Genomic DNA, 24,765 nt, shown 5'->3' with positions numbered 1-24,765 from the left:
ACATGTATGGATTTAATTTTAAATATCCTTTGTTGACCAGGTTACTCCCACTAGGCTAATAATGTTTTTTTAGGGAAGACCCTTGGTGGTAGTTTTACCACTACAGAAAATTTGGCCAGGCCATTAGAGAACTTCCCCACTATTTCTTTTTTTTTTTGTCATAGTTCAGGTGGATGTAAAGGATCTCAAGGTACCTGCATTTAACACAGGCAGATGGGGCCTCAGTTTAACATCTCATTAAAAGGATGACACAATCAGAAGTGCAGCATCCCCACCCCCCCAAATTGCACTGCAGTATCAGTAATCCATCTTCATAGTATAGGAGTAGAACCCAAAGCCTTATGTATCAGAGACAAGTATCCTACTTGCTGCACTATTAACACTGCTTTGCTATTCTCTAGCCCAAAAACAGATGGCCATTTGCTAAACAAAACTATTGCATATTGAAAAAAACATACTTGCCATGAACAACGGTAAACCTCTCTTCTCTTGAAACTCATATTCCTTGAAAATGCACCCTTGTAGTTGTGAAGATTTTTTTCCCCATTAATCAGTAAACAAAATGTATTAACCAATAAAAGCCAAAATTACCCATTTCAGCACTTATAGCTGGTGTAGAAGACTAAGGCTGTTGTCTCCTATAGGATCATAGGAAGTTACTACTCTATTGGCCCTAAGGCCCTTATAAGCCTAGCCAAGAGTTTAGCCCAAGTTTAGACAAGTCAGCACCCAAAGCCCCTGTCCAGTAGGGACATGGGTGGAATCCCAGGGGTGTATTTTCTGATCTGAAGTAGTTAACTTAATTTTATCTGTAACCTGTGGGTATTCGGATCCATATCAGATCCAAGCCAACAACTTATTTTCTAGCATCTGCTCTGAGCTCCTCCCACTATCCATAGTACACCACCGTCTTCTATCTTCCCTCAGATCTCGTTTGCCGCGCCATAGTGAGCATCGTGGTCTCCTTTGCTCTGAGCTTCAGGGATTGTAAGTGTGTTTACTTCAATCTTTCTGTGTGAAAGTGGTCATTAGTTTCCCTTCCTCCCCTTTAGTGTACTCTGTTCGTTGGTTATAGTTTAAAAAAAAAGAGGTTTTTCTTATTAGAGTAGTCTCTAGGTCCCCTTCCCTTCAGTGTGTGTGCTCTAGTGTGTTGTGCTTTCTCTTTCGGGAGTGGCTGTTACTTTTGGGCTATGGCTGATCAGCCTAAGCCAGTCTTTAAAAAATGCACAGAGTGTGGCCATAAACTCTCACCAGCTGATGGTCACACTCTGTGTGTAATCTGTTTGGGAGTGCCTCGCCTCATTTATCTATTCAGTGTGCAATTTGTGACGGATTTAACCCTAGGGCACTCAGGGACAGGAAGGCCAAATTGGTTGCCAAGGGTCTTCTCCCTGCCTCTATGCTGGATTCTGCCACGGCCTCGGTTTCTGGTACTCCCGCCAACCCCCCCCCCCCCAGACAGGGACTCAGACTCCTGCTCATGCTGGTGTGGAGGAGGATAAGGATAATGAAAAAGAAAAAGAGCACAAGGATAGAGAAAGATGCAAGGAAGACAAAGAGAGAAAGAGGGATAGGCCTCACAAGAGGTCTCCAGATAGGGAATCCTTCCCTAGTCCACCATCAAAGACTCTAAGACCAGCTTCTCCTAGGCTCCGCTCACCCCATGTCTCACAGGAGCCGATGGAGTCTTCAGATCTGAGGCCTTCCACACCTTTGCTTCGCAGACCAGCCAGATCCGAGTCAGTTGCCTCTTCGCAATCGACTCAGAGTCTATTGGACTTGGACATGGACAGGATGATGTGGAGATTCATTCAGACCCAAATACAAATGGGAGTCTTGCCAGGCCCCTCTCCCTCTGGAGGGGGGACTCCATGCCCTTCTTCCATCCTATTTCTCCTTCCATGATCTGTGCGGCTGCTTCAGGGTTTTTGGATCCAAGACTCTATGGAACTAGTAGCTCGGCGCCGACGATTCCTTCAACCTCAACTCCGGCTGTTACCTTGAGTTCCTCGGATCCAGCCAGTTCAGATCCGAGCGACTCTCAGAGCCGTGGACAGGGAGTCAGGCCCGAGGGAATGGACCCATCTTCGGCTCCGACCTTTTTGGATCCAAACCGTTCCCTTGGAGCAAAGGCTACCCTTGCTTCGGCTCCAATCCCCGCTTTCAACTCGGGGAGAGTTTCTTCCTTGCTGGGTGCCAAGGAGGTGTACTCTCCTTTGGCATTTGAAGTGGTGGAGAGGGTTCTCTCCCAGGGAATGAGACCTCAGTGCATCTCCTCGTATTCCACCCAAACTCCACTGGATTTGGTGATGACTTCCTTCAACCTGTCTCAGGGATAGCCCATGCCAGAGGAGCCCCATGTTATTCCCCTTGAGGAACCCCCCGCAGCTCATGAGTCCTCTTCAGAGAGTCCCACTGAAGAAGGCCCCCATAAGCGCAAGTGCAAAAGGAGGCACTTTGACTCCCCTGAGTCTCTCACTATGGACACAGATTCAGATGAAGGAGAAGGTTCCCCTAGGTCACCTCCTGAGGATGACTCCTTCAGAGACATCATGGAGATCCTCCACCAGAGGGGAGGTTGGTCAGCCCCCAAACCTTCTATGGATGAGTCCGTGTTCCTGGAGGTTTTTGACACTGGCCCATCTACTTCTTGGGTGTCCCCACCAGTGGAACCCTTGGTGGATTTTATCGACCAAATGGGCATGGAAGGAGCCTGACACCTTAGAGCCAATCCCAAAACATCCTGACAAGATTCTTTCTCCTCCCACGGACAGACAACCTTGATCTAAAGGAGCCCCCATTGACACTATGGTGGTCACAGCAGCCTCTAAGAAGGAACTGGCACAAGACAGTTCCTCAGTCCACCCTCTGGACAAGGAGTCCAGGTTGGTGGATAGGTTTGAGAAGCGTGTTTATTCATCAGCGACCTTTTCCATCCATGCGCTGAACTATTTGGCACACATTATACTGCTGCAGCGAGACCTTGTCTCAGAATTCGCTGAGTCTCCCCCCAGAGTCTTTATCGCAGCAGGACAAACAACTGTTCTCTGCGAAAATGTTGACTCTGAAATCTGTATCAAACACGTCCATGCGCCTCCTTTCCCATGCATTGGAAGGAGCAGCTAGGGCGGCTGGGACAGGCGTAGCCATGAGGCGACATGCCTGGCTCAGGTTGTGTCAGTTTGCGGACCTTTTCAAGGTATCATTTACCAATGCTCCCTATGATGGTTCCTCCCTTTTCGGGAAGGCAGTACGTGACACTCTTGTCCAGAGTGAAAAAGACGGGAATATTTTGTCTGCCATTGGGATCCGCTTCTCTAACCCTCAGCAGTCCTTTTCTAGGAACCAAAGAGGGCAAAAGAAGATGTGGTTCTGGAAATCACAGTTTTCATGGGAGTTTCAGGACAACTCATCCCCCAGAGATAGAGGGGGACAGGATCAATGCATTGCCAGAGGTAGAGGGGGCCCAGGAATTTCAGATCTAGGGAACCTTTTTCTGACAGGTCCATGCAGCAGCCCTGAGAGGGTTGCCCGACTGTCCTACTCTGGAGGCAGTCGGGGGGGAGATTGTCCTTGCACCCAGTGACATGGGAGTCCATAACTGCAGATCACTGGGTGCTACAAATAATATCCAGAGGCTACACTATCCCATTTGTTGCCCATCCAAGTACTACAAGACGCATCCTGGATGTCCCACCCGCTCAAAGGGAGGCCACAGCTTTACAGGTTTCAAAGCTGCTTCTCAAATGAGCCATCAAACCGGTCCCCCTCGGCCAGTCCGGATTAGGCATTTACTCCGGGTTCTTTTTAGTGCCAAAAAAGATGGGGAACCTCAGGCCCATTTTAGACCTGTCAACCTTGAACCTGTCTGTTGCCAAACAAAAGTTCCAGATGGTCACCCTACAGTCCATTTTACCCTATCTCTGAGAGTGCGACTGGATGTGCTCGTTAGACCTCCAGGATGCTTACTACCATATCAAGATCCACAGAAGCTCCAGGGGGTTTCTTCACTTCCGGCTGGGAGCCAGTCACTTCCAGTTCAGAGGTCTACCCTTCAGTCTCACCACAGCCCCTGGGGTGTTTACCAAGGTAATGACAGTAGTAGCAGCTCACCTGAGGGTTCAGGGAATTCAGGTATTTCCTTACCTGGACGACTGGCTCTTCGCTGCATCCACCAAGCGTCTTCTTTGTCTGGCCCGAGACTACTTCCTTCTCTTAGCAGATCGGCTGGGGATTACAGTCAACGTTCACAAATCCCCTTTTCAACGTATACAAGTCTTAGACTTTATCGGGGCATGGCTAGACACTTTGCAACTAAAAGTCTTCTTAACGCCAGACAGGATCTTAAACCTCAGGTACCACATTGCTCTAATTGTGGACCTCAAATTTCCAAAGGTGAGCGATGTTCTCCAAGCCCTGGGCTCTATGGCTGCCACAATCTTCATCCTCCCCTATGCACGCCTTCACATGCGGGTCCTTCAATGGACTCTAGCTGTTCAATGGTCTTGGCTAGACCTTCCCATGGATTTTCCGATAAGGATCAGTCCCACCTGCAGGATGTCTTTCCTTTGATGGCTGCATTCACCGTATGTTGCAGTGAGACGCCTTTTTGTGTCATCTTCAGCCCAAGCCACAGTGACCATGGACGCCTCCCAATTCGGGTGGGGGGACATTGTTCGGGAAGGACGGTCCAAGGCACGTGGTCCCAAATAGATACCAAGTTGCACATAAATGTTCTGGAGATGAGGGCAATGCTTTTAGCATTGAAAGTCTTCCACACTGTCCTTCCTATGGGTACGATTGCAATTCAGTCAGACAACATGTCGGTTGTCTGGTACATCAACAAGCAGGGGGAAACCAGATCTTACCCTCTGTGTCGCGAGGCCATAAGAGTGTGGGAGTGGGTGATTTCCAACGGTCGGTTTCTGATCACAATGCACATCCCGGGATGCTCCAACATTTTAGCGGACAGATTGAGTTGGGCTTTTCTGATGCCATACGAGTGGTCTCTGAAACAGTCAGTAACGGAGGAGATATTCCTTGCATGGGGACAGCCTTGCTGTGATCTCTTCAAATCTCCTTCCAAAGCGAAGTGCAGCAAGTTCTTCACTCTGATTCTCTCACCAGGGGATGCTCCTAGAGATGCTCTAGTCCATGTTTGGCACCCCCGTGTTACTGTATTCTTACCCACCATTATCACTCATTCCGAAGTTTCTTCAGAAAGCTTGCCTACTGGGTGCAAAGTGATCCTCATTGCCCCATTCTGGCTTCGTCAAGTTTGGTTCCCCTTCCTTTGGTCTCATCTTCTAGCACCTCTGTGGATTCTGGATCCCTGCTCAGATCTAATCTCTCATCCTTCAGGTGCCTACCCCTCCCAATCTGGACAGTCTTAAGCTGACAGCTTGGCTGTTCCAGTTCCCTTGATTGCCAGGACTCCTGGTCTTTCATCCCCTGTTAAATCTGTACTAGTGGCTTCTCTTAAAGATTCCACTAGGAAAGTTTATCACAGTAAATGGAGACGTTTCTCTATGTGAGCTTCTCACAGAAACTTGGATCCTTTTACAGCCCCTGTTCCAGTGGTGTTGGATTTATTGACTAGTATTTTTCAGCAAAGAGCTAGTTCCTCCACGATGAAAGTACAGCTGGCAGACATTTCTGATTTTCATGTTGGTGAAAATAAGATTGCCCTGGCCTCTTCTAGGCTGTGTAAAGCCTTTCTAAAAGGCACTTTTCTTTTGTGCCCTCCTATCAAAAATTTGGTTCCTCCTTGGGACCTCACTTTGGTTCTCCAGTCATTAGGAACTCCTCCTTTTGAACCTGCAGCATCAGTGGATTTAAAGTTTTTATCTTGGAAGACAGCCTTCCTAGTGGCTATTAGGTTGGATAGGAGGGTCTCTAAGCTTCAGGCTTTGTCTGCCGTGGCTCCTTATTTGGTCTTCCATAAGGATAAGGTCTGTCTCTGTACAAATCCTTCTTTTCTACCAAAAGTGGCATCTCAATCAAACATAAACCACACAATTAATTTACCTGCTATCTTTCCAAATTTTCAGAACAAGGGTGAATATAAACTTCATTTGTTAGATGTTCATAAACAACATCATTTCTATCTTCATAGAACACAACCCTTCCATAAGTCCGATCAATTATTCATCTCATTTTCTAAACCTCATTTGGGAAAGGCCATTTCCAAGTTTCTTTAGCCAGATGGATCACTCTTTGCATTTTACATATTTACAAAGCCAAGGGTTTATCTCGTCCTGGTCTGGTTAAAGCTCACTCTACCAGGTCCATGACGACTTCCACTGCTTTTTGGTCTAGGGTTCCTTTTGATGACATATGTGCAGCAACAACTTGGGCAAATTCACATACTTTCATCTCCCATTACAAATTAGATCTGATTTCCAGAATGAGAACATCCTTTGGCTCTGTGGTGCTCTGGAATATCCTTCCATGAGGGCCTCCCAGGATTTTTGAGTAGCTGGGGACTCTGTTCCACAGGTTGCAGATAAAATGAAGTTAACTACTTCAGATGAAGAAGTTATGTACTCACCATAATGTTCCATCTGAGTAGTTATACTTTATTTTTCTGCAACTTTCCCATCCTCCGTCCCCCTGACCTTTTCATGTGGATAAACATGTTAGGTTTATTAAGTTTGAATTGCTAAAGTGTATGGTTGCAGCAAACTCGATCTGAGGGAAGATAGGAGATGGTGGTGTATTATGGGTATGGGGAGGAGCTCAGAGCAGATGCTAGAAAATAAGTTGCCGGCTCGGATCCGATATGGATCCGAATACCCACAGGTTGCAGAAAAATGAAGTATAACTACTCAGATGGAACATTATGGTGAGTACATAACTTCTTTTTTCCCATCCAGTTATCCAGGTTGCGCTTGAAAAGCGATAATGAGGTACTCTGCCTGACATGGAGAGGCAGTCTATTCCACAGATGGGGGATTCTCTGGAACGCAAATATGTCTTGCCAACAAGTCCTGCTGAGGTCACAGACCAGGTTGAAGTCACCCGTGTGGATTATTTGAGTGGAGCTTGACTTGCGGATATGCAGCAGTCCCATCAAGGCGGGGTCTGAGATTGCTTTGTATGCCAGAAAGAGGTCACCTCTGAGGAGTCTGTATGAAACTGAATAGAGGGACAGAGCTTTTAACCTGTCTGTATAGGGTAGATGTTTGAGGCCCTGGATTCTTCTCATGAGGAACCTCTGTGGTCTCTCCAGCTGCTGCATGTGTTTTACAAGGTACATGTCGAAGGGGGAATTGTACTTAATAATTGGCCTTATAAGAGAAGAATACAGGGATGTTTATGACCTTCTTGTCCCTGGATGAGATACCCTTATGTATGAGGTGCGTCATATAGAAAGCTTTCTGTACAATGGTAGAAACATGGTGGTCAAAAGTCAGGTTGCTATCAACCTGGGTGCCCAAATCCCTCATGACTGATTGCATGCTTAGGACATGGTTATTACTGTGATAATATATGGAGAAATCACTCTCCCCAAAGGGGATGATAATTAATTTTTTGGCATTCAGTTTGAGGCCATGTTTCTGGCACCAGTCATTTGTTTGGGTGAGACCCTCTTGGAGGATGCCCACATCACTTGTTGAATTGATGACCATGCCCAGCTTGCAGTCATCTGCAAACTTGGTCAGCCATAATCCAATCATTTTGGCCTGCACCTCAGAGAAGTTTTTCCTGAATAACAGAGGCTCTAAGACCAATCCCTGCTGCTCGTAAGGGGTCTACTGCTTGAGGTGGCTTCTCTTATTTTGATTAGGTGGTTTCTATCAGTGAGCCAGTTTGCTACCCATCTGGTAACATATGGATTGATACCTAGTTGAAAGAGTTTGTCTATATGCCTGAGTGGGGAATAGTATCGAAGGCCTTGGCCAGGTCAAGGTAGGCCATGTGCCCCATCTTTCCCTAATCCATGGCTTTGGTGACTGTCTCAAAGAAGTCAACTAGATTTAACAGACATGACCTTCCTTGACAAAGCCAGTCTGTGTGGGGTTGAGCGTTTGGAGGTTGCCAATGTCCCTGTTGATGAGGTCCATGAGAGGGCAGTGATGACCTGTTCCCTAGAGATAAGGAGAGGGCGGCAGGTACTGGGGATGTCCTGATTTACTGGTGGGGGGGGGGCAGATGGGTGAAGTTTTCACTGAATCTGTCAGCCGGTAGGTTGGCTATATCTACAGCATTTATGTATGTGGTGTCCTTGACTACCAGTTCTGAACAGATCTGGATGCTTCCTTTGAGATTGCAGACATATTTGAAGAAGGTCTTATGATTGTCTCTAGTAGATGTGGCCAATTTGGACTCAAAGTTGGCTTTAGAGGATTTTACTAGTGCTCTTATTTGCTAAGGTACAGGGGTTGAGCTTTAGCAAGCTAATTAACCAGTCTGGTTTTAGCCTGAGCAAGCTAATTAACCAACTTGCTATTCCTAACTTCTTCTTCTTCTTTCGGCTTTTCCCAATTAGGTGTAGCCACAGTGGATCACTGTCTGATTGATGACCATGCCCAGCTTGCAGTCATCTGCAAACTTGGTCAGCCATAGTCCAATCATTTTGGCTTGCACCTCAGAGAAGTTTATCCTGAATAACAGAGGCTTTAAGACCGATCCCTGCCACTCATAAGGGGTCTACTGCTTGAGGTGGCTTCTCTTATTTTGATTAGGTGGTTTCTATCAGTGAGCCAGTTTGCTACCCATCTGGTAACATATGGATTGATACCTAGTTGAAAGAGTTTGTCTATATGCCCGAGTGGGGAATAGTATCGAAGGCCTTGGCCAGGTCAAGGTAGGAGGTGTGCCCCATCTTCCCCTCATCCATGGCTTTGATGACTGTCTCAAAGAAGTCAACTAGATTTAACAGACATGACCTCTCCTTGACAAAGCCAGACTGTGTAGGGTCGAGTGTTTGGAGGTTGCCAATGTCCCTGTTGATGAGGTCCATGATAATCCATTCCATGGCCTTGCAGATCAGACTAGTTAGGTTGATGGGTCTATAATTTCCCAGATCGATGGACACTCCACCTTTGTGCAAAGGGATGACAGTGTCTGTCCTTAACTCGGTTGGGACAAAGCTGGTACTCAGACTTTGGTTGAACAGGATGCCTAATGGTGCTGCAAGCTCCTGCCTGAGTTCATGTAGGATGCAGCCTGGGATGCATCCTACATGAACTCAGGATGCATCCCAGGCTGCATCCTACATGAACTCAGGCAGGATGCAGCCTGGGATGTTATCGGGTCCCATGGATGCTATATTTTTGCCTTTGAGAGGGCAGTGATGACCTGTTCCCTAGAGATAAGGAGAGGGCAGCAGGTACTGGGGATGTCCTGATTTACTGGTGGGGGGGGGGGCAGATGGGTGAAGTTTTCACTGAATCTGTCAGCTGGTAGGTTGGCTATATCTACAGCATTTATGCATGTGGTGTCCTTGACCACCAGTTCTGAACAGATCTGGGTGCTTCCTTTGAGATTGCAGATATATTTGAAGAAGGTCTTATGATTGTCTCTAGTAGATGTGGCCAATTTGGACTCAAAGTTGGCTTTAGAGGATTTCACTAGTGCTCTTATTTGCTAAGGTACAGGGGTTGAGCTTTAGCAAGCTAATTAACCAGTCTGGTTTTAGCCTGAGCAAGCTAATTAACCAACTTGCTATTCCTAACTTCTTCTTCTTCTTTCGGCTTTTCCCAATTAGGTGTCGCCACAGTGGATCACTGTCCGCTCATGACTGGCAGTGGAGTTTTACAGTGTTGAGTTGCCAGCCCGGCACCCAACCTTCTAGAAAAGGCACACACATGCACACACTCATGCCTAGGGCCAATTTAGAGTGTCCAATCCACCTACAGCATGTCTGTGGGATGTGGGAGGAAACCGGAGCACCCAGAGGAAACCCATGCGACCACAGGGAGGACATACAGACTCCACACAGAAGGCACCCCAGCCGAAGATCAAACTAGAGAACCTCTTGCTGTGAGGCAGCAATGCTAACTGCTGCACCACCATGGCTGCCCCAACCTGCTAATCCTAACTAACACACAGATATACCTCTCTAAGCACCTACAATTAATTAATTTTGTGCCTCGACAAAAGCAAGCAGCTGCAGCTGTAAAGCAATTCTCCAGTCCAGTGTGTGATTGTTCCATCCAGCAAGCAGTTCCAAGTTATCCATATCTAAAAGCAAGCAGTCTAAGAAGCTCAAGCTCCAGTGTGCATTAAATCTCACATGTGCAGCATTCTAAAGACGTATGACACATGCACAGAGAATGTACTTTCTTAAAGAAAAATGTCAGTTGTTTGTGTTTAACTGTTTTGTTTAGAAATTACATGTTGTTGCAGGCAGCCTCCAGCAGGCCCCCCACCAAGCCAATGGGCCCTAGGCATCTGCCTAGGTCACCTAATGCCGGATCCAGCTCTGACCATATTAACTTACATATCTGAAGTAGGTTTGGGGCAGTGCCATCCCAAGAAATTCAAGGTGAAGATCATCCTATCAGCAGAAAGATGAGCAATGCAGAAAGGAGATATTTGCCACTGAAAGAGACTGCCAAGCTACAAAGTGGACCTTCCATACTCTGAATTATTGTTTGTTAGGCAGGGACTTCAATTTTTTAACAGTTAAAAGCCCATTGCAATGGTTAAATAACCAAACTGAATGTTAGCATATCAAATAGCTTATCAGTTTTTATGTGAGATTTATTTCTCTTAAATAAATTTTCGATTTTTAACTGTGATTTCAAGTCAGACTGACAGAAAGTAATTATGCAATGTACTTAAGGCATCCTTGGACAACCAATACTAAATATAGATATTGACAAATTGGTCCACAAGCAGACAGAATGTCTGTACCAGTATAAGTCTTGAAGGATGGAATAAGCATTGGTAGAATATCTTGGAATTTTCCTGGAATGAGTTACCACATCATAATTACAACTCAAGTGGTAACAAGAAATTTTCATAGATACTCCTGTAACTATGGTATAGTATGACCAGTCATCTTTGATTTCTCTTATAAATGTTTTTAAATGCATTATAAAGTAAGTTGATCTTTTGATACTGTAGAAGGCATTGAATTATTGCATTTTGTTAAAAAGATTATATAATGTTTTCTCCTGGAATAGCTGTGTAACTTCAAGCTCACCATGGAAAATATCTTATACTTAATAAACTAGCAATATATCTATATGTTTCAAAGAGATGTTCTCACTTGTGCATCAACATTCTAACACTGAAGGCAATATGAAATTCTGTTTGCGGGCACTATCCCTCCAATCCTTTCAGTATAGGGGTATCCACAGGCCTAGCAGCATAAATGCTAATGGGTTTTCAAGGGCTTACACTCCATTGTTATTAGCTCAAACCCCTGGTTCTGTCGTGTGTGTGTGTGTGTGTGTGTGTGTGTGTGTGTGTGTGTGTGTGCGGGGGGGGGGGGTAGTTGTAACATGCCAGTTATGACAAACTGGCAGTGTGTCTTTAAAATGTGCGTTGCAGTATGTAGCACAAGAAAATGCCCACAGCAGTTAGGCAAACCCGATTTATTAGCCAATTAATAATGTATAAAGAAAGTTTGTTCCTCAACTGGAAGTTCAAAAGTATAAGATAGAGCTTTCCTTTTGGTGTGGAGTGTGTTAAACCAGTCCGGGATTACTTCTGGATTATACCTAGAAGAATCAGATGGAGTATAGAACTGTGATTAGGTTCTGGATGAGGTCTACAGTCTTGAAATTTTAAAGATGATCTATTCCTGGAGACACTGAGAGACTGCATTATTGCTGATGAAAAGAAAAGTACTGTTCTGTTTTGTTTCAAGCCAAGTAGACTATGTTTTGATTCTCTAAATGACTTGTCAAAAATAAACATTTGGTTTATATGGTCCTGTTTCCAATATCTCCTTGTACTTTCTCTCTCTCTCTCAATATATAACAATAAATAGAACATTCTGGAGGGATAGATTCCATGCTTTGTAACAACATTCCAAATTACATTAGGCAGAGCCCCTCACTAACACTCTTCAAGAGAAACCTTGATGAGTAGATGGGTAACAGAAAATACATGCCTGGGATCACTTCATTGGCTCTGCTTGACAGAGGATCAGTTAATTAATCAATGGGGTGGCGAAAGCTGACACACTCTAGCTAGGCTTATAAATGCCCTTGGGCAGATAGCCTAGTACACAGTGTGCTGATAGTACTTTGTGTGAGATCATGTTACAGGGAGACTGGGAATTTACCCTTTACCCATTGTCTTGTGATCTCAGAGATGGTATATATAAGTAGTGGAGGGGTGCTTTTAGGTATTTTGAGTTTCAATATCTATCTATATATCTATTTCTCTCTAAAGATATATAAAACTGACCAAAAATTACAGCACCGGTGAAGACACAATGATCATCTTCAATCTAATTTATTATACCAGTTTCATTGCTCACCACAGCTTCATCAGTAATAAGAATGATAAAGCAACTCCTCCATTAAATAGCAGGTACTGGTGACATGATACCCTTAATTACAAATTCATTCCAACAAACCAATGCAACCATATTCAATTTGCACACTTGCTAAATATGAAGTGACTTGTACATTGTATTGCATTAAATATGAAATCTATGCAGGGTAAAACTTGCAAACTTGTAAACCACAAGTGATCGTAAAAGTTAACTTACACACTTACTAGTGGATATTTAAGCACAGATTAAATAATGTGCCAGTTAAAGTGATCCATAATTTTCTTGATTATCCATTAAATTATTCAGATATATATCTGAAGTACTAAATTCCTATTTCACCATGTCAGTTCCTACAAAAGTAAAAATACAGCCATGTTTGTCTTGTTGTGAGTACTTACATAACACATTCCTCTGTTTGTTTATTTTATATTGCTCATATGAGCAGAGATTCTTTCTTTGAAAGCAGGAGAGTAAAGTCCAACATATAAGCAGCCAAAAAACATTGAGACAGGAAGACCATCCATCTGGTGGTACATGTAATGAAACCTCTAATATTATAGCAATAACCCACGCCTGGGTGTGGGTAATGCTAAATTTACCCACGGTTGGCGTGGTTTCGCCCGAGGGACCAAACAAAGCCAACCGTGGGTAATTTAGCATTACCCACACCCAGGCGTGTTATTGCTATTATATGACATTATTTAAGAAAAGAAACTGTTACTTTTCTTAAATAATGGCATAGTATAATGCCTGTTTACTGCCCTTCCGCAGATGTCTGGCATCCGCGGCAGTTCTGATGTACTGCGCCTGCGCAGTACATCAGAGTTGTGCAAAGCAACGGAGAAAGCAAGATCTCCGTTGCTTTTATGTCTCGCTATGTTAAATGAGTTTAACATAGCGAGACAGTTTTAAAATAAGCAACGGACATCTCCGTTGCTTATTTTAAAACTGTCTCGCTATGTTAAACTCATTTAACATAGCGAGACTAAAAAGCAACGGAGATCTTGCTTTCTCGTTGCAAACACTGTCTCGCTATGTTAAATGGGTTTAACATAGCGAGACAGCTTTAAAATCTCCGTTGCTTATTTTAAAGCTGTCTCGCTATGTTAAACCCATTTAACATAGCGAGACAGTGTTTAAAAAAAACGAGTTATACTAATGGAAAAAAGTCCGGGCGACCGGACCTTTTTCCATTAGTATAACTCGATTTACAACGGGCACGCTGGCCAATCAGTGTGCACGTTTTGGGGGGATCATGGTATAATAATCATCCTGTTATTGTCAGGAGTAGTGAAACTGTTGGTTCATAAAATATGGAAGCATAACCAACATCTTCCACAGGAAGATATTCCCTTCATATCTGACACGCCTATAAAATCCATAACATGGATTAATTTGCACCGTAAAATTATTGAAATATTCTGCCAAATTCATGTTATTTTTATTATTGAATTTACACGTGGATGGTTAACATATGTCACTGTTTATTGATCACCTTAGCAATAAGATGTGAATTAGCCTCAAAGGTGTTAACAAGTCTTACTATATCTTGTGTCTCCTAGTTCTTTACCTTCATATGGCAATAAAGAACTAGAAAAAGTATCAGCCATCAACCTTGCTTTATGTAAATCTTGAACAGAATAACCTCTGTGTCTAAATCTGTGAATCAAATTGCTGTTACATTTTACAAATTCACTCCAAGTACTGCAAATTCTTTCAATCCATATATATTGGGACTTGGGTATGTCTTCCACAATATGTGGGTATGGTGTATAAGTTTAGTGGAAAATAAAAATATCAAGGGGATCTTTACATCCAAAAAGTTTACAAAATTAAAACCGGTCTGCATGCTGAATTTTATATAACACTTATTGGAACTTAAATATTCCAAAAAAAGTATTCTGCTCTGTCTTACTCTCCTCACAAATGACCTAACAGTCATCCAAGTAACAATGTCACACATTAAGGCTAGAAAGAAAAAAATGGTCTGATCATAAATATAAATGTAGATAACCTCAAAATACTCCATAAAAATATAAGAACAAAAGCCGCTTCCATTGCTGTCCCTTTCATTTGCAGGTAACATTCACACTTATAATGGGAAAATATTTATTTTCAGATCCAGTTCAGATAATTGTATTAAGAAGTCACTTTTGTTGTAAATTATATTACTGCTTTGAACGATTTGTTTATTTCATTTTTATCAACTCTTTATTGAATAACAAAATTTTGTATAATCCTAATGGCCTCAAAACAATGAGATAATCAACACAAGAAAACAGTCAGATCCATATGTCTTAGGGTTGCCACCTTTTCAAATGCTCAAAGTGGGACATTTTTGGTACAAACGTCAGATTTTGCAGAGCAAAACATACCCACTGCCAGTACAAAGGACAGAACTTCACTTTTTGCCTAAATAAAAGCTTATTCTTGTAACATTTTAGTTGGTTATTGTGTTTCTTATAACATTTAGGTGTTTCAGATGCAGAATAACTGTTTTATACATCTATTACATAAAATATAGGAAATATTTTTGTCCTAAAATCTCAGGACATTTGCCATTTTTTCAATTTTTTTTCAGGACACAACTACCCAAAGAGGGACTGTCCCTCACAAAGTGGGACAGGTGGTAACCCTAATATGTCTGTTACAAAAGAAATGATTTAAACCTAAACAGTGCATACATGTATAATCACATAAATACTCATTCAAGTACATTTAAAAAAATGATACTGATACTAGATTTCAGTTTAAAATTCTGAATCTCACCTTGCTGTCATTCAGAAGGTTGAGTTTAAAGGTGTAAATGTTTAAAATTGCGATCAAAAATCCTTTCGACTCTGAAACATTGACATATAGCTTGCATTTGCAGTTCTGAGCATCACTGTTTTCAGTTGGATCTCACTACAGTGGGGATTGGGATAAGTACCCTTTTCCTCACTGTAGTATGATCTTTGCATTAGAATATATAATTAGCAGGGGATGTGGGGGGTGCAGGTCCCCACATGCGGGGTGCATGGGAGCTTAACCTCCTGCAAAACAGTATAAATGTGTATGACATGTGAATACTATTTTTACTAGATCGTGAGCAGTAAAAATAATGCCGAATGTCGATTTCTGCCTTTCAAAATTTCTACAGGCAGAGCAGTCACTGTGACAGTTTCTGATGCTGTGGTTTGATTGTGTGACCATTCGTCAATAGGTTTGTCATGCTTTTGATAGTAAACACTAGATTTCAATATTATGATCAAAAGAGAAATAAAAAATCAACAAAAATGCATTTGTATGGGAATGACTTAGGCCAGGATTTACAGCAAAATAACAAGGGTGTCAAACATGTGCAGGGAGGAGCTGATTCAGGAATATAGGTAGCACTCCACAGTAGAGTAAAAATACCATGATATGCAGCATATGTAAATGACCACATAATGGTATGGAAGGGAGGTACCTTTGCAAATGAAGCATAGTGACTACATAACTGACAGCATCAAACATCAAACATGATTCAGAGATGCATAAAAGAGAGACACAGCACTATGGCTTAGATTTATTTTGAATGCCAAAGATAGATCGATAAGACTCTATGATGTTAGCAGCAGCAGCAGCAGCTATAGCTGAGTGACACCTGTTACTGGTAAGTCTTGGAGCCAGTGCCCATGATGTGGTAAGCCATAGCCCTCTGTGCCATCACTTATAACTTTAGCACCTATCGTACCAGCACTTGACTAACCAACAGATCATGGACTTCTTCCATGGAAAAAGTGAGACCATATTAGAGCTTATTGAGTTGTGTTAGCCCCAACATGAATCAAGGCGATGCATTGACTACCATCCCAATGGACACTAAGGTATGTGTAGCATTAACTATCCTGGCCTTAAGGACCTTTCAGGAGTCTAGAAGGGACACACTGTAAATAATGCTGGTGTCAGCCTTGTAGATCATATAACACTCGTTAATATTATGCTGTAACACCTCATACTTCACAACCTCCTAGTGCAAGAATTCGTGACAAAACCAACAAGCATGGGGTACAAAGGCACAAAATCAGGGAAAAATGTTAATATTGCTCTTAGAAACTTAGGAAGTTGATAGAATAATAGGTTTTGCTTTAGCATGCATTTTTTGAAGGATAAGAAGTCTAAAATTCAAATGTGTATTATTATTTAGTGACTTAAATCCTCGGTGATTTGCCAGAAAACCACAAATTTTATGAGAACAGACCAAAAATATGAGTCAAAAATATGGACATTCTGTAAAAATCTGCACAGTTGAGAGATACATAACACATGGATGAAACTATATGGTTCCCAGGGAAAGTAAAGGAGAGATCTACCACTATGTGGGCATTTGACAGCATAATCTTCTTTTCTAAAGTGCTGGGAGCCATTGATTGTGCACACAATGCCGTCATTCATTCATCTAGTCCCCAGAGTGTCAAATATATCAACAGGAAAGACTTTCACTCCCTCAATTGACAGGTGGTGTAAAATGCCTAAGGTAAAAAACATAGTTAAGACAGGGCAAATTGGCATCCACCCCTGACACAAGCCATTTGGGAGTGTGATTTTTACCTCAGAAGAGAGATGCCAATCATGCAGAAATACAGTACTGGCATTCATTTATAGAACTACAGTTGACACCACAAGTATTAAGAACATTGGAATAGTATTAAGCAAGCAATTACAGAAGCCATAATATGCATAGCCATTTACACCTTTAAGTAGACACGCTTAAAGTTCTTTCACCCTTTTTGAGCGCTTAATAATATTTATCTTCAAATAAAACAGGGCCATACATAATCTTGTTGTGTCTCTCCAACCAGTCATCAAAATGATCTTTACATTTAACAAAAGTAGCACTGCATATAAGCTGTAGTGGTAACATTTCCATAGACTGGCAATACATTGAAAATTACACCTACCCCTCCCTCCAGCAAGTCTTCTTACCTTGGTGCAGATTTATGTCCCTAGTGCAAGTGTTTGCAGAGCCACTGCTTTTGCACAAAAGGGGAAGTTAAATAAGATTTGCTCTATCTTGGTTCAAAAAGGGAGACATAGGTCATGTCAGAGATGACAGTAGGCTACTGAGTGTAAACGGTGCTATGCTAATATATCAGGATAGTTGGAAAATGTAAGACCCTTCATTTTCTTGGTTAAAAATTTTAAGGACCTTTCTAGTTGATTGATATTCTTGGATTTGTGCATTTCAATGGTGATGCTCCATTCAGTGAAGTAACAGTACAACTAAAGGATGAGTTATCTGGCTCTTGAGGATATTCTCTCAGTAATTAACTGAGCCAGACAGAACAATTGCCTGATTATAGTAAAAACATGATGATTAAATAAAAGAGAGTTAGAGATTGGGCAAACTATACATCAGCACCTTGTTTGGGGAATGAATGTTCTCCAGGATGGTATTAACGTGCAAGTAATGTCTGCTGAAAAACTAGTTTGCTGCTTCATGGCATCATGTCAAGCTGCCGTGGAGCTTGGACTGAATAAAAACTAATGGTTTTTGCTGTTTAGCGAGTGCAAATAAAAGAAAAAAGTGTCTGCATGTGTATGTATGTGTATGAGTGTGCTTATGTTTCTGTTTGCGTGTGTGAGTGAATGCGTGTATGAAAGCACAGCAGAATTTGTATATGAGAGAGATTGAGAGAGACAGTGGTCTTGTGTGAGTGAATGTATGTATGAAAACAGAGGTCAAGAGATAGTGAGCATGATTTTGTGTGAGTGAATGTGTGTATGAAAGCAGAGGAGACTGTGAAAGAGATCGAGAGAGAGAGAGAAAGAGGTCTTGTGTGATTGCATGTATGAAAGCAGAGGAGGCTGTGTGCATGTGTGTGACAGATCGAGAGAGAATGAGGGCAATCTTGTGTTATGAATGTGTGTATGAAAGCAAGGGACACTGTGTGTGTGAGATATTGAGAGAGCGTGAGAGTGATCTTGTGTGAGTGAATGCATGTATGAAAGCAGAGGAAACTGTGTGAGATCGAGAGTGAGAGAGAGAGAGAGAGAGAGAGAGAGAGCAATCTTGTGTGAATGAATGTATGTATGAAAGCAGAGGAGACTGCTTGTGTGAGATCAAGAGAGACAGAAACAAAGAGAGAGAGAGAGCATAGCTCTCAACTGTCCTAATTTTCGCAGACTGTCCAGAGTTTTGCCTCATATTTTTTGTCTATTCCTCATAAAATTTGTGGTGTTCTGAAGTTTTGTGGCAAATCAGTGAGAAGTGAATTCACTAAATAATGACAGGGATTTGAGTTTCAGGCTTTATATCTTTCAGAAAATGCACTGTAATACAAGACCTTTTATTCTAGCAATTTTATAAGTTTATAAGAGCAGTATTTAACATTTTTGGGGCTTTGTTCCCCCATTACGTTTGGCTTTGTCCAGATTTTTTTGTGCTAAGAGGATGGGAGTTATGCTTGTGTGAATTAATATGAGTACGAAACCAGGAGGAGACTGCATGAGTATATGTATGTGTGTGTGAAAGCAGAAGAGACTCTATGAGAGAGAGAGAGAGAGAGAGAGAGAGACAGAGAGAGAATGGGCTGTCTGTAAAATTGTGTGTTATGTAATTTATTTTTTTAAGTACTATATTATTTTTTTATGTATTTTTTATGTAAAATGCTTCCTCTAACACCCTTAACATATACTACAGAAAGTTTGAAGCATTAGGAGGAGGAACTATTTTACATCAAAAATACATAAAAAAAATAATATAGTACTTAAAAAAGTAAGTAAAACACATTATTATAGACAGCCAATTCTTTGAGTACAATAATGCCCTCCAGGGTGTGTGTTAATGTGAGTTAACACCCTCCTAGGGGTGTAGAGGCCCACTGCTTGTGGCATCGAGCCTCATAAGACCCCTGAGAAAGCATTAATTACACATTAACACACTGTGTTGGGCATTATTCCTTACTGATTAACATAACTATCGAGGTTTCATCAGAATGCATCTAAGAGGAGTATCATTTGTAATATATGGGGGGGGAGCTTTTTTGTCAGATGCTATTGCTGCACGTTTTTGCATTTACTTTGAGATTATTTCAGTTTATAGGTTCATAGGTTCATAGGTAGGTACTAGGCTATCGGCCTGAGGGCCTACATAAGCCTAGCCAACAAGGTTCCCTGGCTTACGCCACCCAAGAAAGTTATTTTCCTGTGCCACTGTCAAGCTGAGACACAGAAGTGATCCCGGGGTGTATTTCCTATTTCCCATGCACTCATCAAGATTTTTCTTGAAGAGTGCTAATGAAGAACTTTGCTTGACCTAGATGGGTAGCCTGTTCCAGAGTATGGGAAGTCTCTGGGACAGGAATCTATCCCTCCAGCATGTCCTGTTTGTTGTGGTGACAAGGTTTAGGTCCCTAGACCGTGTAGCTCAGTGGGATTGGGATTTCTTTAGGTGTAGCATGTCCAACAGCTCTGGGTTTGACATAGCTTTATATGTTAGGCAGAGATCAGCTCGAAGTAGGCGATATGCTACGGAGTAAAGCTGGAGTTTTTTGAGACAGTCAGTGTAGGGCAACTGTTTGAGGCCAGTAATCCTCTTTGTGAGGTACTTCTGTGGCCTTTCCAGCTGCTGCAGATGTCTTGTGAGGTACATTCCAAAAGGGGCGTTGTACTCTATAATGGGTCTAATGAGTGTCGAGTAGAGGGGAACAATTACCTCTTTTTTCCTGGATGAGAGCCTTTTTATGATGAGGTGTGCCATGTAGAAGGACTTCCTGTCCACTGTGGTGATGTGACTATCAAAGGACAGACTACTGTCCACCTGGGTCCCAAGGTCTCTTATCACACATTCGGTGTTAAGTAGACTGCTGTCTATGTAGTAGTTCATGAGTACAGAGTTTTTACCAAAGAGGATGACAACGCACTTTTTGGCATTGAGCTTGAGGCCATAGCTCTGACACCAGGCATCTGTCTCAGCAAAGCCCTTCTGTAGGATTTCAACATCATTTGGGGACTTGACTATGGTTCCTAGTTTGCAGTCATCTGTGAACTTCGTTAGCCAGAGGCCTTCTGTGTTAGCCTGTACTTCAGAGAAGTAAATTCAAAACAGGAGAAGTCCCAGGACTGAACCCTGTGGTACCCCACTTGCCACTGGTTTGAGGTCAGATTTGGAGTGTGCAACTTTTACAGTGTGGGTTCTGTCAGTGAGCCAGTTGGCAACCCATCTTGTGATGTAGGGATTTATACCTAGTTTAGTGAGTTTAGCTATAGTTCCAGAATGGTGGATAGTGTCAAAAGCCTTGGCAAGGTAAAGATAGGCTGTGTGAACCACCTTTCCCTCATCTACGGCTTTGGTGACTGCCTCAAATAAGTCGATCAGGTTCAGGAGGCATGATCTGCCATTCAAAAACCCGAACTGAGGTGGATCCAGAGTTTGGAGGTTACCAATGTCTTTGTTTATGAGTTCCATGATGACACGTTCCATGGCCTTGCAGACTAGGCTCCTATAGTTCCTGGGATCAGTGGTGGCTCCCCCTTTGTGGAGTGGGATAACTGTTGCTGTATGACATTCAGTGTGCACAAAGCCTGATGTGAGGCTATGATTAAACATGGTGCTTAGGTGGGGAGCCAGTTAATTCTGAAGTTTGTTTAAAATGCAGCCTGGGATGTTGTCTGGTCCCATGGATGCTGTGTTTTTGGCTTTAGAGAATGCAGCTTTTACCTGCATAGTTGTGATTACAGGGACTCTGCATTCTTCCTGTATAAATATGGGCCCTTTAGGGGGTGGGGGGGTAAAGTTAGCACTGAACCTATCTGCCAGGATGTTGGCAATATCAGTTGGTTCTGTAATTTTCGTGCCGTTGTGCTGTAACTCAGAGCAGATCTGGGTATTGCCATTGAGGTTCTTGACATAGCTATAGAATGCTTTGTGCTTGTCCTTAGAACCAGTGGCAATTTTGTTTTCATAGCTAGCTTTGGAGGATCTTATAAGGGATCTCAGCTTCTTACTGAGGCTGACCAGGGAGCTCCTCCACTCATAGAATTTTACTCTCTTTTGCAACAATTTCTTCCTTCTGTTGTACAGTTTGTTTATGGCAGGGGACCACCGGATTGGCTTCCTTTTTTTTGGAAGATAGCGTCTTGGTTCTGTTTGGGATAGCATGATCCATGCACTCGTGTAAGTGCTTATAGAGTGCATTTGTGTAGGATTCAGCAGTCGTAACTGTATTGTCCATCTACATGGGTGTCATGAAGTTCACCACTTCTGTCTTAAGAAGCATGAAGTTGGCTTTGGAGAATTTGTTTACCGTGGTTTCCTTAATGGGGGGGTGGGGGGTGTGGATATCAAGGGTGATTAGCATATGGTCGGATCGGACCAACGAGGAGTTGACTTCAGGTGTGGAACACCGGTCCCTCATGTTGGTAATGACTAGGTCTAGGATATTGTTGCCCCTGGTGGGGGTGTGGATAAGTTGATCCAGGGCATTGGAGTTTATGAATTCCAGAAAGCGTTGTGTGAAGGAGTTGGTACATGAGTAGTTTTCCCAGTTAATGGTGGGGTAGTTGAAATCACCCATTATTAGGGTGTTTGGTTGAACCCTAATATTTTCCAATACATCAAGAAAAGAGGAGTGAAAATCTTGGGGCATGGTGGGGGATCTGTAGCAAGCTACAATTTGGATTGCAGTTTTGCCCAGAGTTAGTTGCACTTGGATAAACTTGGATGCATTATGCTGAGCAATTAGCCTGGAGGTGTGGATATCCTTAATGAATATGGACACACCTTTGGTGTTCCGGTGCAGGTTGCATGGCCAAAAAGTGTGGTATCAGTTGTAGCCTGGTAGTGCAGGGGTGCTCTCTGGAGCCTTGAACCAGGTCTCAGTCACTGCACAGATATCGATGTTCTCCATTTTAAGGAGTGCCTCGAGTGAGTGCATTTTGAGATTTAGACTTCTAGCATTGAGTAGTATTACCCTCAGTTTTTGCTTGCCTGTTCCTGTTACGGTGGTGAATTTGTCATTTGAACCTTGCCTAAAAAAGGCACTATAGGGGCAGCAAGAGCCTTAGCTAGTATCCGGAATCCCAGGGGCGACAGGTGCAGGCCATCTCTGGCAAAACATCGCGGCCTGTCGACCATGTCATCCCAAGCAGACAGATACTGGTTCCCCCTGGAATGACCAAAACCCCAGAGGCCAGCATAAATAGTCCAAACTTTATTGTAGTGATCTTGAAGGACATAAAAATATCCCAAAATAGATCAAATTCAAACCGGTTTCGGCAAATGCCTTCTTCAGTGAAAAATAATGATGTCAATGAACACAGACCTACTGAATATTTATAAAATACACCAGCCAATGGCTATCAATGGTATGGTCCATACCATTATTTTTTAAATACAAAATACTGTTATAATAATATGTATAAATTACAACATATACGTGGTAATTAAAACCACCTTGACATACAATGAACATAGGTATATGTATATGGATGTTATATAAAAATACTATCCATATAATTATAGGAAAATAATATATTTAATGTATAATGGTAGATATATGGTAGTGAACAGCTGTTAGTTAACTGCATAAAAAATAAACTAATAAATGGCATATGCATAATATTAGCATATAAAACGCTAAAACTGACCAAATAATACAACATACTTGCTAGCCAACAACATATGTTAGTATAAATAATACATTAGGGAAATATCCATGTGAGCCAAGTACTACGTAAATCAATGTGTATATGAACAATATACTTATCATAAGTGGTCATTTAGACCAGGTGGAAACAAGGCTCCAAGATGGATAATCCAGTACTTTTCTTTATGGCTCAGTATGTTTTGCCATCCCTGTTGATTATTCCTATTACCAGTGATTCTGTCAATAACAGTAAACAAACTTTGCTGTAGGGTGTTTAATAGTATGTTGATAAAGAGCATTCGTGGGTTTCTTATTCCGAACATCACTCCGATGTTCACCTATTCTTATTCTAAGTGATCGTGATGTTTTTCCCACATAGAAGGCAGAACACTGGCATGTGGCCAAATATATAACCCAGCTACTTGAACAATTAGCAAATATCCTGAGATTATAAACTTTACTAGTGTTAGAACTCGTAAATTGTTTCAACTTGTTCACCTGGTTACATGAAGAACAATGACCACAAGGGAAAGTTCCCAAAAGTTCATCCCCTGCTATTGTCAGTTGTTTATATTTGGCTCCTCCACTTTCCCTCTGTTTATAGTGGGAGAGCAGGGATCCGAGAGTTCTGCCCCTCCTATATGACAACTGGCATTTTGTTCCTAAAGTATCACGAAGAAAATCATTAGCCATCAGAATATTCCAATTATCATTCAAAACATTTCTTATCACCTGATGATTCCTACCAAATGTAGTAATGAATCTGATGATGGTATCTTGTGGATTCGATGTACGGTCCCTATACTCAAGCAATGTATTCCTATTCTGCCTGTCCGAGCATGTACTAGCGGATACAATAGCAGTAGTACGATACCCCCTCTCCAAGAATCTATTTTCCAGATCAATTTTAGCATCCTCATAATCAATAGTTGAGGAGGTAATACGTTTGATTCTAAGAAATTGGGATTTGGGGATATTGCGGATGGTGTGGCACGGGTGCATGCTGGAAGCATGCAATAATGTATTATATTGTGGATATTTACGATAAATTTTTGTGCTCAAAGTATGATCATCATTTCTATAAATAGTAACATCCAGAAAATTGATGGTGTCAAGTTGAAAGGTAACAGAGAACTCAATTCCCCAGATGTTACTATTAAGATATTCCACAAACTCATATAGATATGATGAATCAGCACACCACACCATCCAGCAATCGTCCAGGTATCTCCTCCAAATGTCAATCTCAACCATATACATGTTGTGCATTGGATTGTAAATAAGGCATTCCTCAAGGTAGGCCATAAAAAGATCAGCATATAAGGGGGCAAAAGATGCCCCCATGGCCGTCCCCCGTAGTTGCCAGTAGCACTCTCCTTGGAAGTGTAAGACATTTTTGCTAAGCACATGCTCGGACATGCAGATAATGAGTGTATTGAAACCCAGTGGATACAGTTCAGCCTTCTCCAACCAATATTGCAGAGCCTGCAGCCCAGCCCAGTGTGGTATACTCGTGTACAGGGACTTAACATCAAGAGTGCACATAAGCCAATGAGGTTTCAGTTGTGTATCCCGTATAATTCGCAAAAATTGTGTGGTATCCTGTATCCTAGCCCTAACTTGTTTAAGTAATGGTTTGAGCTGTTCAGTTAGGAACACTGATAGTGGTTCCGTGAGTGAGCCATTTCCAGATAC

Source organism: Protopterus annectens, chromosome 1.part1, assembly GCF_019279795.1.
Source record: "Protopterus annectens isolate FY-2018-M chromosome 1.part1, PAN1.0, whole genome shotgun sequence".
Taxonomy (NCBI): domain Eukaryota; kingdom Metazoa; phylum Chordata; order Ceratodontiformes; family Protopteridae; genus Protopterus; species Protopterus annectens.
The sequence above is the reverse complement of the archived record's forward strand: the minus strand, read 5'-3'. Positions refer to the sequence as shown.